Consider the following 14643-nt stretch of genomic DNA (forward strand, 5'->3'; position numbering starts at 1 on the left):
AATTAAGAAAAAGATCGCTAATGTTGCCAAACAATAATTTAAAAAATGGATACTTCTTTTAAGAATTTTTTTATTGTTGCTTGTTTTACTCTGTCAGTTTTATTTTTTTTAGCCGCTATGGAAAAGTGCGTTTTTATTTCTTTTAACGTGAATGGCTGCAGACAGTCTTTTAAAAGAGCGCAGCTGTGTGAGTTTTTAGAGCAGAAGCGGGCGGGGGTCGCTCTGCTGCAGGAGACGCACTCAGACAGGGAGAATGAGGCGGCGTGGCTGGCAGAGTGGAGGGGGCCGTGTGTGCTGAGCCACGGCTCAAGCACCAGTGCAGGAGTGGCAATTTTATTTAAGCCCAGCCTAGGAGCAACAATTTTAGATATTGAAGAAATTGAAAAGGGGAGGTTATTAAAAGTGAGAGCAAGGTTGGGTGGTACTGTATTTGTTTTTATTAATATTTATGCACCAAATAAAGGAAGGGAACGCATTTTAATTTTTAATAAATTAAAGCAAGCTCTTTTAAATATTGATAATGATGATGTGGTGGTGGTGGGAGGAGATTTTAACTGCACTATTGATTTTACAATGGATAGAAATAATGAGGAACCCAATCCCCAATCCTCAAGTGAATTAGCTGCAGTTTTTCAGTTCAGTGGCCTGGTTGATGTCTGGAGGTGTCTGCACCCCAATGCAAGACAGTACACCTGGTCTCATTGTCGCGCACAACAAATATATAGAGCCAGGTTAGACCGCTTCTACACAACACACACTCATTTGAATAAATTCATTTAAGCCAATATCATCCCCAGTAGCCTCTCTGACCACCACTGCCTGTTAGTTACAGTAATACTCACCACTGACTCTCACAGCACCTCCTACTGGCATTTTAATTTAAAGCTATTACAGGACACACTTTTTGTAAAACAATTTAATGATTTTTGGAACATTTGGAAAAAAGAAAAAACAAATTATAAAAATATTAGGCAGTGGTGGGACATTGGCAAAACGCAGATTAAAATCTTTTGCCAGCAGTACACACTCAATTCAACCGGGTCACTGAACGCAGCAGTGAGAGAGCTGGAGTTGAAAATTCTCCAGTTAGAGAGCAGCCTGGACACAGATCACCAGGAGCAGACCCTGCAAACGCTGAGGGAGCAGAAACACATGCTGGGCAGCCTGCTGAAGGAAAGAGTGAAGGGGCGCTGGTGCGCTCTCGCTTCATGGGGCTTAAAGACATGGACACCCCCTCCAGTTTCTTTTTTGGCTTGGAGAGGAGGAGAGCAGACAGCCGGAAGATGCACTGCGTCCGGACGCCTTGCGGCAGGGAGCTGTACAGCCGGGAGGAGATCAGCAGGGAGGCAGTAAAATTCTATTCTGAACTATACAGCAAAGAGCCTTGTGAGCAGAAGGATACAGACCTGCTGCTCCAGGATTTGCCCACCCTGAGCGAGGAAGAACAGAACCAATTAGACAAGCCACTAACATACCAGGAGCTGACCACTGCTGTTACACAGCTTTCAAATGGAAAAGCTCCTGGCATTGATGGACTGCCCACTGAATTTTTTAAAAGTTTCTGGACTGTGATTGGTGAGGACTTTTTGCAGGTGCTGGGAGAGAGCCTCCGAGATAAAGAACTGCCCCTCAGCTGCAGGCGGGCAGTAATCACACTACTGCCCAAGAAAGGAGACCTGTGTTTACTCAAAAACTGGAGACCTGTTTCGCTTTTATGTTCTGATTTTAAAATTATTTCAAAATGTCTGGCCAATAGACTAAAAATGTGTATAGGAGCTGTAATACACACGGACCAAACTTACTGCATACCGGGACGTTCCATTTTTGATAATTTGTTTTTAATTCGAGACTTTTTATCAATGGCTAAGACATGTGAATTGAATGTTGGGCTGGTTTCTTTAGATCAGGAGAAAGCGTTTGACAGGGTCGACCACACATACCTTTTTAAAACCCTGGAAGCCTTCGGGTTTGGCCCTGTTTTTATTTCTTATATCCAGCTTTTATATTGGAATGTTTTTAGCATTTTAAAGATTAACAATGGGCTGAGTCAGCCCTTCCCAGTGTGCAGGGGTATTAGGCAGGGCTGCTCCCTGTCTGGAATGCTTTATTCACTGGCCATAGAGCCCCTGCTGCACCTGCTGAGGGGCCGGCTGGTTGGCTGGGCAGTGCCCTCCTCACCCTCCTCTGTCGCAGTGAAGGTGTCCGCTTATGCAGACGATGTGAACGTGTTTGTGTGCAGTGACGGAGACATCAAGGCACTACAGCAGAGCCTGCACACATTCCAAGGAGCCTCTACAGCAAGAGTTAACTGGGCAAAGTGTGACACCTTCCTGTCAGGCAGTTGGCATGATTGCACCCCCCCTGTCCTGCCTGAGGCACTGAGATGGGACAGGACAGGTATAAAAGTGCTGGGGGTGTTTTTTGGAGTGGAGATATACATACATGCAGAAAAATTGGGAGGGCCTAGTGATCAGGGTGAGGGGGCGGCTGCAGAGATGGAGGGGACTGCTGGCCCAGCTGTCCTTTAGGGGAAGGGTCCTGGTGATTAATAATCTGGTGGCCTCCATGCTGTGGCACAGGCTGGTGTGTCTGGACCCTCCCCGGGGCATGGTGCAGGAGATCCAAAGAATACTGCTGGAGTTTTTCTGGAGCGGGAGACATTGGCTGAGGCCAGCGGTCCTGTATCTCCCCACTGATGAAGGGGGGCAGGGGTTGGTCTGCATTGCCAGCAGGGTGGCAGCCTTCAGACTGCAGGCGGTTCAGAGGCTCCTGTACGCTGGGGAGGAGGCTCATTGGAAGAGGCTAGCTTGTTTTTTCCTCAGCAGAGTAGGGGGGCTGGGGATAGACAAACACCTGTTTTTAATTGAGAGTGCCAGACTAGCTAAAGTAGGTCTCTCTTCTTTTTACTTGAGTGCTTTAGATGCCTGGAGGGCAGTGAGGGTGGCGAGAGATGAGGGGTCCCTGACAGGCAGGGTCCTGTTGGAGGAGCCCCTATTTTTCAATCCGCTCTTCCCTGTACGTTTCTTTCAGTCAATGACGCTCTGTGCCAGCTTTGTGAGGGCAGGAGTGACCAGGCTGAGACATCTTATCAACTTTGAGCTCTCCTGCTGGCTGACTGCTACACAGCTGGCTGGGCGGCTGGGCTGGCACTCTGAGAGACTGGCAGAGAAAATGGTCAGTGAACTGAGAAGTTGTCTTTCCCCCAAGCTCAGGGAGGCTGTGAGAGAGGAGATGTCCAGCGGCACAGGGCAGAGACAAGACTTCATCTTTCCAGGGCTGCTAGTGTGTCCAGCAGTAGGTGAAGGAGAGGAGGGTGTAGGAAACGAGGGAATGTTATTAAACCTAGACACAGTTAAAGATCTAACTCTTCATACAGCAGAGAGTAAGAAGATCTACCAAATTTGTGTGAAGGCATCACATTCCCACCAGTTGAGGGGGTTGGTGGATTCAAGGTGGAGGGCATGTCTGGAGGTAAAGGAGGGGTGCAGGCCAGTATGGAGGGTTCTGTATAAACTGCCCCTCACCAAGAGAGCGGGGGACCTGCAGTGGAGGATCCTGCACTGTATTGTGTCCACCGGCAGGTTTCTCCATAGAGTTGATGCTAGCATTAGCTCAGAGTGCTGTTTCTGCTCTGCAGAGGAAACAGTGTTTCACATGTATAGTGAGTGTGTCAGGCTAGGACCACTCTTCCATCTCCTACAGGAGCTCCTGCAGGGCCTTTTAAAAAGAGAAACAGGTGTGTTTTAATTAATTTTATAATGGGTCAGGCAAAATTGGCCATTTTAAAATCCAGAAAGAACAGTATCTCTGGCGCCGGGCTGACTGATGTTGTGTTGCAGTTCAGGGTTTTGGTGGTCAGCCGGATAAGAGTGGATTTTGAATTTTTTAAACTAAATAATAACCCGGAGGACTTCCAGGAGAGGTGGTGTGTGGGAGACGCCTTGTGTGCTGTGAGTGAGGAGGGGGAGCTCCAGTTTTTGTTCTAGTTTTAATTTTATTTTTTATTTTTTTACAGTGTTTTTATTAATTTTGGCTTTAATCTGTTTTTAACAGAAAGAAAACACTGTGGTTTTTTTAATTGATTTTTTATGATCCTTTTATTTTGATAAAATCTATTTTTAAGGAGAACATGATGTATTTTAGGATTTTTTAATATTGCTAATTCTTAATTTTGTTATGTTTTACCTTTATTGAGTTTTAATGGATTTTATTTGGAATGTTAAATAAAGGATCTTAAAAGTCAAAAGTCTCTCTCTCTCTCTCTCTCTCTCTCTCTCTCTCTCTCTCTCTCTCTCTCTCTCTCTCTCTCTCTCTCTCTCTCTCTCTCTCTCTCTCTCACACATACACACACACACACACACACACACACACACACACACACACACACACATAATGATTTAGCTGTGAAACAAGCTAGCTAGCCACCAAGGACGTTGGGTTAGCAGCTAGCAATGGGTCGCTAACGTAATAGGTAGGTAGGTAGGTAGCTTTATTCTCTCAAACTATGTTGCTGACGAGCTGACAATACCTTCAGCCGCGGCACCTGGCTTTCATTCAGTCAGTGGCTCACACTCATCAGCCTGACCGGCAAGCGGCAACTTCAGATGAGCGTCTTTCCAGAGTCCAGTCTAAACCAGCGGTTCTCAACCTTTTTTTACTCACGCCGCACTGACATTTATTTGTATATCTGTCGTCGTCCCCCCCCCCCCCCCCACCATTAATTTGACTTTTTATATATTTTTTATTACTGCCTATATAATATAGTGCATTTATTTAGCCGCCTGGATAGTCACACTGTCCATTCAATCAAATACATATGTTCGTGTTCGCTTTTTACACACACGATACAAAAATATCAAGCAAGGAGTAAGTTAGTTACAAAGGGAGGAAGGAGGATTGAAATAATATGACAACGCATTAACCAACAAACACAAACATCGAATTAAACTGATTATATTTATTCTTATTTTTTAAAATAAATGTGAAAATTGTGGCACAATGTACACCGTTTAAGAATGACTAGAATTTTTTTTTATTATTTTAAACCCGGAGATTTACCTTTCACTCCCGAGTCCTTGTGCACTTTCGCACTTCAATGAAAACAACACACTCTGCTGGTCCCTGACGTCAGCCACGCACTGAGTCCGTGTTACAGTGATGCAGTATGGAAGGGCCAAAGTCAATCAAATTAGCGTTTTTTTTTTGTTTTGTTTTTTTTGGAGGAGGGAGGACTAACGAGCGGGAGGGGCGGGGGGCTTGAGAGAGTTAACCCTTTGTGGAGCAGATAAAATGACTTGACAAAAGACGTTTAAGATTTATCAAAATTATTGGTAGGGACAATTCAACGGTCCCTTGACATTGGTAGGGACATGTCCCTACCATCCCTAGCTAAATCTACGCCGGTGCCGGAGGTCCATTATTATTATTATTATTTATTTCTTAGCAGACGCCCTTATCCAGGGCGACTTACAATCGTAAGCAAAAACATTTCAAGCGTTACAATACAAGTAATACAATAAGAGCAAGCAATACAATAACTTTTGTTCAAGTAAAGTACAAGTTTGACAAACCACAATTCAATAATACAGCAGGTAATAGTGATAGTTACATCAGGATGTGAGTAAATACAAAGTACTACAGGTTAAAAACTTGGCAGATTACAGTATTCTGAAGTACAGGATTAAATGCAGTAAAATAGGGGCTGATAAGAGCAAAATAAAGCACATTTACATGAAGGGTGATAGTGTCCCAGGATACAAACAGAGGAGTTCTACAGGTGCTCTTTGAAGAGGTGAGTCTTAAGGAGGCGCCGGAATGTGGTCAGGGACTGGGCAGTCCTGACATCTGTAGGAAGGTCATTCCACCACTGCGGAGCAAGGGTGGAGAAGGAGCGGGCTTTGGAGGCAGGGGAGCGTAGCGGTGGTAGAGCTAGTCTTCTAGTGCAGGCGGAGCGGAGAGGTCGAGTGGGGGTGTAGGGAGAGATGAGGGTCTGGAGGTAGCTGGGTGCAGACTGGTCAAGGCATCTGTCCATGCAATTTATATATAGGACAGTCTTAGGTCGCCTGCGGATACATTAGTCCAATCAATGCGTCTGAACCTGGTGTGTAATCCCAAGGTAACTGCTCACAGTTAACGCGTTTTAATAGACAGATTAATTCCGGAGATCCATGCAATTTATATATATATATATATATATATATATATATATATATATATATATATATATATATATATATATATATATATATTTGCATGCCCCGGTAGCTAAATGCTTAGTTACGGCGGTGGGCAAAACCAAAGCCCATGGCCAGTATACAATATTTTTCTGTATGCATTATTTTCTGTTGAGCACTACTGACACCGTTGAAACGGTGAGTCTTAGGTCGCCTGCGGATACATTAGTCCAATCAATGCGTCTGAACCTGGTGTGTAATCCCAAGGTAACTGCTCACAGTTAACACGTTTTAATACGTTAATTCACGTTTTAAGTAATACAGTGTCCCCTTCAGACAAGTTAAAGGAGAAATTCGGAAATAACATACAAAACAATGCGCGAGTAAATACCATCCTAACTCCTAACATCCAAAAAAAAAAAAAGAAAAAAAAAAAGAACAATTATATATATAGCTACCTAGATTGTATTGAATTAACAAAACAAATAATAATAATTAACTGAGAGGTATTGGAAGAAAAAATACACCTATTTTGTTTATAACTTTTAGAATGTTTGTATGCTGTAGCTGCAATATTTAGTCTTTCCATCCACCTCCGGTTGCTTCATTCCGGAGATCCATGCAATTTATATATATATATATATATATATATATATATATATATATATATATATATATATATATATATATATATATATATATATATGCATGCATTAGCTCAATCCAGACGGTTGTCATGCTGATGCGCTGGGGAGGCCGCACTTTGGTTGATCCCCGGAGCCAGCATCGCAGCCGTCGTGTGTGCTGATGCGCCAGGGAGGCAAAATTAGGTGATCCCTGGAGCCAGCATTACACTTCAGCCATTAACACCAGACAGAAGGAAACGTAAATGGATGGAGACACATATGGATCACATTAGTTTACTGTAAAGCTACGTCTTAGTTGGTGCTTATCTTGGCGAGAGCCGAGTTCAAATCAGCATGAAGTTTTAACATCTACTCTTGTGTAATGGAAATCATATATATATATATATATATATATATATATATATATATATATATATATATATATATATATATATATATATATATAATTGCATGGACCTCCGGAATGAAGCAACCGGAGGTGGATGGAAAGACTCAATATTGCAGCTACCGGGGCATGCAAGTCTCCATATCGTAGATACCGGGGCAAGCAATTATATATATATATATATATATATATATATATATATATATATATATATATATATATATATATATATATATGATGGAGAGGCATATTCCCATTCCCTTAATACTTAGGATGGTATTTACTCGCGCATACACTCTAAATCTGGGGTTGATACTGTGGAGGAAGCTTTTAAGGTGCTTCGAAGAACCTTTTTACTAGGGTTCCATGAGGAACCTTACAAATAAGGATCTTTTAAGAACCTCAAGGTTCTACTTGGAACCTTTTATGTTTATTTACAAACTTACATGCATAATATTATATATATATATATATATATATATATATATATAATATGCGTGTCTGCATAATTTGTCTGGTTAAATAACATGCTAGGAATTACTGGTTTGCAATATCAATAAAAACAAAGAAATACTTTTTATAGAAACCCTTTATTACGGGTAGAGCAATAAAATAAATAAATACAGTATAGGAGTTATACTTTTAATTATAACACATAAATGCATACAAATAAAACAGTCTGTATATGTTTCATTACTCTTAGAATAACAAATACACATATAAGTGAAAGGCTGACAACATTTCTTGACAGGTAGATATATAAATATATTAATTATAACTAATCATAATATATTATCCATAATGTAATTAATTTAATTACAAACAAAACAAGCAAAAACCTAACTTTAGTCACAAGTATTTTATAAAACAAGTATTATAAAAAATATTAACACATTTATTTATTTTTATTTATTTATTTATTGCATTTAGATAGCGCTTTTTATACAAAAGTATCGCAAAGCACTGTATAGTACATAGCAGGAAAAAAATCACAATCCGTTTGTATAGCAGGTCACACATATAACTGCTACACTCAGCCCATTTAAATACAGATTTAAACAGTATACACAATACAAAAGCACCAATTTTAAAGTTACATTAAAACCCACTAAGATAAGCGAGCCATTTTATAAAAGTGTGTTTTTAGTCTTGACTTGAAAACTGTAATGGACCCAGATTTCCTGATAAACGATTTTCCTGAAAAAAGCCCTGCCTCCCGTGTTGTTTTGTTGACCTTAGGAATAACCAGCAGCCCCACATCCTGTGATTTCAGAGTGTGGTTTGGAAGATACGGTGTCAGTAACTCCTGTAAATAATGAGGCGCTAATCCATTCAGGGCCTTATAAGTTAACAGCAAAATCACCATTTAAAAAAGTACATTACAATAATCAATTCTAGATGAAACAAAGACATGTATTATTCTCTCGGCATCAGATACAGAAATAATTAGAACATAAGAAGGTTGTTTCTTTTATTATTTATTTCTTATTTCTGTTTGTTGTTAGTAGCTTATTGATCCCAGAATCTCATCAAGCAGCTTCTTGAAGAATCCCAGGATGTCAGCTTCAACAACATTATTGGGGAGTTGGTCTAAGTTTGGCTATATTTCTCAAATGGTAAAAATATACTTTAGTAACTTCCCTAGTATGAGTCTAAAATGATAGATCAGACTCAAAGATTACCCTCAAACTCTTAATTTCGACTTTAAATTTTGATGAGAGACTGCAAGGGTCGTGCTCATGTAATCCTACATTTCCTTTTAGTTGGTTCTGTGAGCCCACTAGCATAACCTCTGTTTTATCTCAATTCAACATTAGGAGATTCTGTGACATCCAATGCTTGATGTCTGTAAGGCAAGTAGCTAATAACTCCCAGGCAGAAGAATGTCCTTGCTTTAGGGACAGATAACAGGTGGTTATCATCAGCATAGCTGTATACAACTGTAAGTTGCCCTGGGTAAGGGTGTCTGCTCAAAAGAAAAAAAAAAAAATAGTAATCCCTGAGCCTGTGGTTATTATAGCAGAACCAACACCCTTATTGCTTTCCCGACCTGGCGCCTGACAAAAGAAAGTTTACTATTCCCACTATACTAGGTGGAGTTTTCTGATCTTTTTGGAGTACCCAAAATACATTTCTCAATATAATATTAGGCTGTTTTTTCTCTGTGGGTATTTGATATTGTACACAAAATACAAGGAAAAAAGAAGCCCAAATCTCTGGGTGAGGGCCTCAGGTTATTATTATTTGTTTATTTAGCAGACACCTTTATCCAAGGCTTACAGAGACTAGGGAGTGTGAACTATGCATCAGCTGCAGAGTCACTTACAATTATGTCTCACCCGAAAGACGGAGCACAAGGAGGTTAAGTGGCTTGCTCAAGGTCACACAATGAGTCAGTTTGCCGAGGTGGGATTTGAACCGTGGACTTCCTGGTTACGAACCCTTTTCTTTAACCACTGGACCACACAGCCTCCTCAGCAAGTAAATGTTGTCCATTCATTCTCAGACCAATTTTTGTATCAAGATGGAAGGGGTTTCCCCAGATAATGACAGGTGTGGGAGTTGTAGGGTCCTTAAAAAATAAAAAATAAAAAAATAAAAAACAGAAAAATAAATCACTTACACTGTATTTTAAAAATAAAATGCTGACGCAGCATCTTACGTTATATTGTGATCATCTTTATTTGCATATTCCCATTCCCTTAATTCTTCAATTTCAACACCATCCCTCTCCCCTGATGTAATAATTTATAGCTGTTAGTTTTTAATACTTTTCATGTATTGTATTTGATGCCATGGGCTAGAAGAATTGGAGGTAATTCTATTTATAAATTCACTGTTTGGCAACAGCAGTTCAAAAAATATATATATATATATATATTCCGAATGTTTTCGTTAGAGACAAAAATCCAAAGTTTTTAATACAGGTGATTTATTTATTTACTTATTTATTTATTTATTAATCATTTTCAGCATCTTTAAACAGCTTGTTCAGTGGTAACCACGCACTGGATACTGAAGTAAACTGCAGCTACGTTCCAGCATGAATGAGACACGGACAGTGCGCCACGTTCAACCTTGACCTCTGTACACCAGAAGCAGTTTAAAGTAGATTTATGTACATTTAAAGCAACATTGTCTTTGTTCATGATGATATATGATAAGTGTATTAGTTTGGTTCTCAAACAAACAAACAAAAAAATCCTTGCATGTTTTTTGCCCCGCCCCAAGTGTAAAAACAAATATTCTCTGACAGCATATAGACAGTACGTGTTTTCCGCAGCAAACAGATTCTTACGGTCTCTGTTCATGATGACAAAGAGTTTAACTGAGTGCATTGTTTCGATATGTTTGATTGGTCTCGCAGCAGTATGGGTAAAAATAGACTGAATGGCCTTGCCCTGCTAATATGTGCGGACATGTCCCAGGAGGAAGTGTTACAGCGTTTCGATAGATCAGGCCATAGGAGGATTAGCAAACCCTGATTTAAAGTAAAGTCTTCTAAATCAGTTTTTAATTGTGGCATCATACAGTCTCAGCAGTCCGATCAGTCTTAGCATTAGTATCAGCAATCTTACCAGTCCCAGCAGTGTCAGCACCGGTCTTACCAGTTTCAGCACCAGTCTTACCAGTCCCAGCAGTAGCAGCACCAGTCCCAGCAGTGGCAGCACCAGTCTTACCAGTCCCAGCAGTGGCAGCACCAGTCTTACCAGTTCCAGCAGTAGAAGCACCACTCTTACCAGTCCCAGCAGTAGCAGCACCAGTCTTACCAGTCCCAGCAGCACCAGTCTTACCAGTTTCAGCAGTAGCAGCACCAGTCTTACCAGTCCCAGCAGTAGCAGAACCACTTACCAGTCCCAGCAGCACCAGTCTTACCAGTTCCAGCAGTAGCAGCACCTGTCTTACCAGTTCCAGAAGTAGCAGCACCAGTCTTACCAGTTCCAGCAGTAGGAGCACCAGTCTTACCAGTTCCAGCAGTAGCAGCACCAGTCCTGCCAGTCCCAGCAGTGTTAGCATCAGTTCCAGAAGTAGCAGCACCAGTCTTACCAGCTCCAGTTGTAGCATCAGTGTCATCAGTGTCAGCATTAACTTCAATAGCAGTGAACCAAACGCATGTCTCTCAATGAAGGTATAAACCCATCTACGTGTTCATATCTATAACTTCTATTCTTCTTGTCCTTTTAATATCACATATTTCTAACAGTGTGAATAGGGTAATTTTAGGAATTTGTTGTATCGCTTTGCAGTTTGCATTAATAGTCTCCAGGCTTTAAAATATGATAAATTTCACCTTCGTAACATGAACAGGATATGCACAGGGTTTTGTTTTTTTTTTTAGACAAAAATTTGATTTTTGCCTCAGTAAAAATCTATTCCTAGCTAAGCCCCTGGTAACATTAAACTGGTAAGATGGACCATGTCTAGGCAAATGATCACATGCTTGACATGATAAAACAAGCCCCACCTTGCCCAGACTTAGAGCCAAAGGATTGTATGAACATGTGCCCATACTCACCTTGCCCAGTCAAGCAAAAGGATCAGCTGTTTAATATCATACAGCATAATGCATCTTGACCAAACAACATGGTCAATAAAGTCTGCTATGTGAGCCAATTAATATATATATATATATATATATATATATATATATATATATATATATGTTTCTCTACAGCAGTTGAATTGACAGTAGAAAGTTATGTAAAATAGTTTTTGAAAGAAAACCTTTTTTTCATGAAAGAATATTTGTCTGTTAGTTAAAAGGACGGCTTGAAATTGTGTTTAGTTTTTCCTGAAGCTTACAGTACTCCCGAAAACATTTGTGGATCACTCACTTTTTTCCTTTGCACTTTAAGATATATGCTGTTTGTTGGCAACTGAAACTGCCCCTCCTCTAAAGTGATCAGATTGATTAGAGGTACAGTATTTATAATGTATTTATGTATTTATTTATTTATTTATTTATGTTGTATTGTGTTGTGCAGGGGAGTTTTCCCTTCTCGTCGGGTCAGGCAGCATCCTCTGGCAACGTAGAGAGGGAGACATGAGAAGAGCAAAGGATTAGATATAAACACTTTCCGCCGGGTCAGACAGCATCCTCCGACTGCTGGGACGTAAAAGTGAGAGAGAGAGCAAAGTTTAGACATATAACATACAACAAACTGACTCTCGCTCCCGACGGGTCAGGCAGCATCCTCTGGCTGCTGGGCGTTTAGTGGAGCAAGAGACAGGAAGGGGACGAACAGGACAAAAGGACAGATCCTTCGCAACTCAGTGCAGCATCCTCAGGCAGCTAAGCTGGCAGCTGGGCGGCGTGGAGAGCTTAGGAAAAAGTGTCTCGGGTCCGTTTAGGAGAGACGAAAACAGAGAACCCCCCCCCCCCCCTCGGTCGGGGCCCGCTCGGCAGGTGGAGGCACGGCCTACTGCATGAGGGGGCTGAAATGGTCCTGGACCTGAAATAGAAGAGAGGAGATGGGACAGCAAGGTTGAGGCCTGGAAGGCTTAGCGCATAAGCAGCAGAAGAATAGGATGTGGCCGGGGGTCCCCTCAGGCCGGCGAGGAACAGCCGGGCGGCAGTGGTTGAGACGAGAGGCCGACCCGGACAGCCGGGGGAGTGAGACTCACTTCCCCCCCTGAGGGAGTCCTGTGCGGACAGTGCGATATGGAAAGGAGCAGAGGTGGGGAGGAGGAGGAACAAAAAACAAACACAGACAAGGAAGCGGAAATAGTGCTGGGTTAAAGTAGAAAAAGAGAGCGAGATAGACAGGAGGGGCAGCCAATAACACATACGTGGAGCAGTGCTGGCCATGCCCTAATAATTGACGAGGCGAGCGCTGCATTGTGCGATTGGCTGGAAATACTAAATGAGGCTGAACTGGGATCAGCTTCCACCCGGAAGAGATCGCGGACGCTACCGGGCAGGATGCCACGGAGGGAAGGTAAGATAGGCTAAAGAAAAGGAAATAGGATAAGAAGAAAAAAGGAGCGCAAAGCGGGAGAGCGCCCTCTACGACATCCCCCGAATTACGCCTAAAGGCTAACATTAAACTACAATACACATGTTATACATACATATACTATTATAAATTCTATTTAAATATTTGGCAAAATATTATCTGCCCTTTGATTTCCTCTCAATACCGTGTACACAATTATAACCATTTATGGTGTTTACCTTTTTATGACAGACTTTTTCTCTCATCATGTATTGTGTATTAAAAATTGCGATTTGCACATCAATATTGTAGACCACAATTTACAATGTATTGATATAAAGAGTTCTAAGATGAAACCTTTGCAATATTATATTAGACACAGCAACCAGAGGTTCCCAAACGAACCCTTACTGTGAAAAAAAACTTGCAATAGAACCCTAAGGTTCCCTGAGGAACCCTCAAAGAACCCTTACTTTTTAGAGTGTAGTTTTGAATGTTATTTCCGAATCTCTCCATTAACATGTCTGAAGGGGACACTGTATTACTTAAACGTGAATTAACGTATTAAAACGTGTTAACAGTGAGCAGTTACCTTAGGATTACACACCAGGTTCAGACGCATTGATTGGACTAATGGTATCCGCAGGCGACCTAAGACTCACCGTTTCCACGGTGTCAGTAGTGCTCAACAGAAAATAATGCATGCAGAAAAATATTGTATACTGGCCATGGGCTTTGGTTTTGCCCAGCGCCGTAACTAAGCATTTAGCTACCGGGGCATCCAAATATATATATATATATATATATATATATAAATTGCATGCACCTCCGGAATGAAGCAACCGGAGGTGGATGGAAAGACTCCATAGTGTAGCTACCGGGGCATGCAAGACTCCATATCGTAGATACCGGGGCATGCAATTATATATATATATATATATATATATATATATATATATATATATATATATATATTATATATATATATATATATATATATATATATATATATATATATATATATATATATATAGTATTGTTATTTTTTTTCTTTTTTCTTTTTTTTTTGATGTTAAGAGTTAGGATTGTATTTACTCGCACATAGTTTTGAATGTTATTTCCGAATCTCTCCTTTAACATCTCTGAAGGGGACACTGTATTAATAAAAACGTGAATTAACGTCTTAAAACGTGTTAACAGTGAGCAGTTACCTTGGGATTACACACTAGGTTCAGACGCATTGATTGGATTAATGTATCCGCAGGCGACCTAAGACTCACCGTTTCAACGGTGTCAGTAGTGCTCAACAGAAAATAATGCATACAGAAAAATATTGTATACTGGCCATGTGCTTTGGTTTTGCCCAGAGCCGTAACTAAGCATTTAGCTACCGGGGCATGCAAATACATATATGTGTTGTTCGTAACATTCTGAACTACAGAAGAGTCAGGTTCGGTTTCTGTTGATGTCTCTGGCGTTGGAGGTTTAGCTTTTTTGTTGTA

This window comes from Acipenser ruthenus, chromosome 3 (genome assembly GCF_902713425.1).
Source record: "Acipenser ruthenus chromosome 3, fAciRut3.2 maternal haplotype, whole genome shotgun sequence".
Lineage (NCBI taxonomy): Eukaryota > Metazoa > Chordata > Actinopteri > Acipenseriformes > Acipenseridae > Acipenser > Acipenser ruthenus.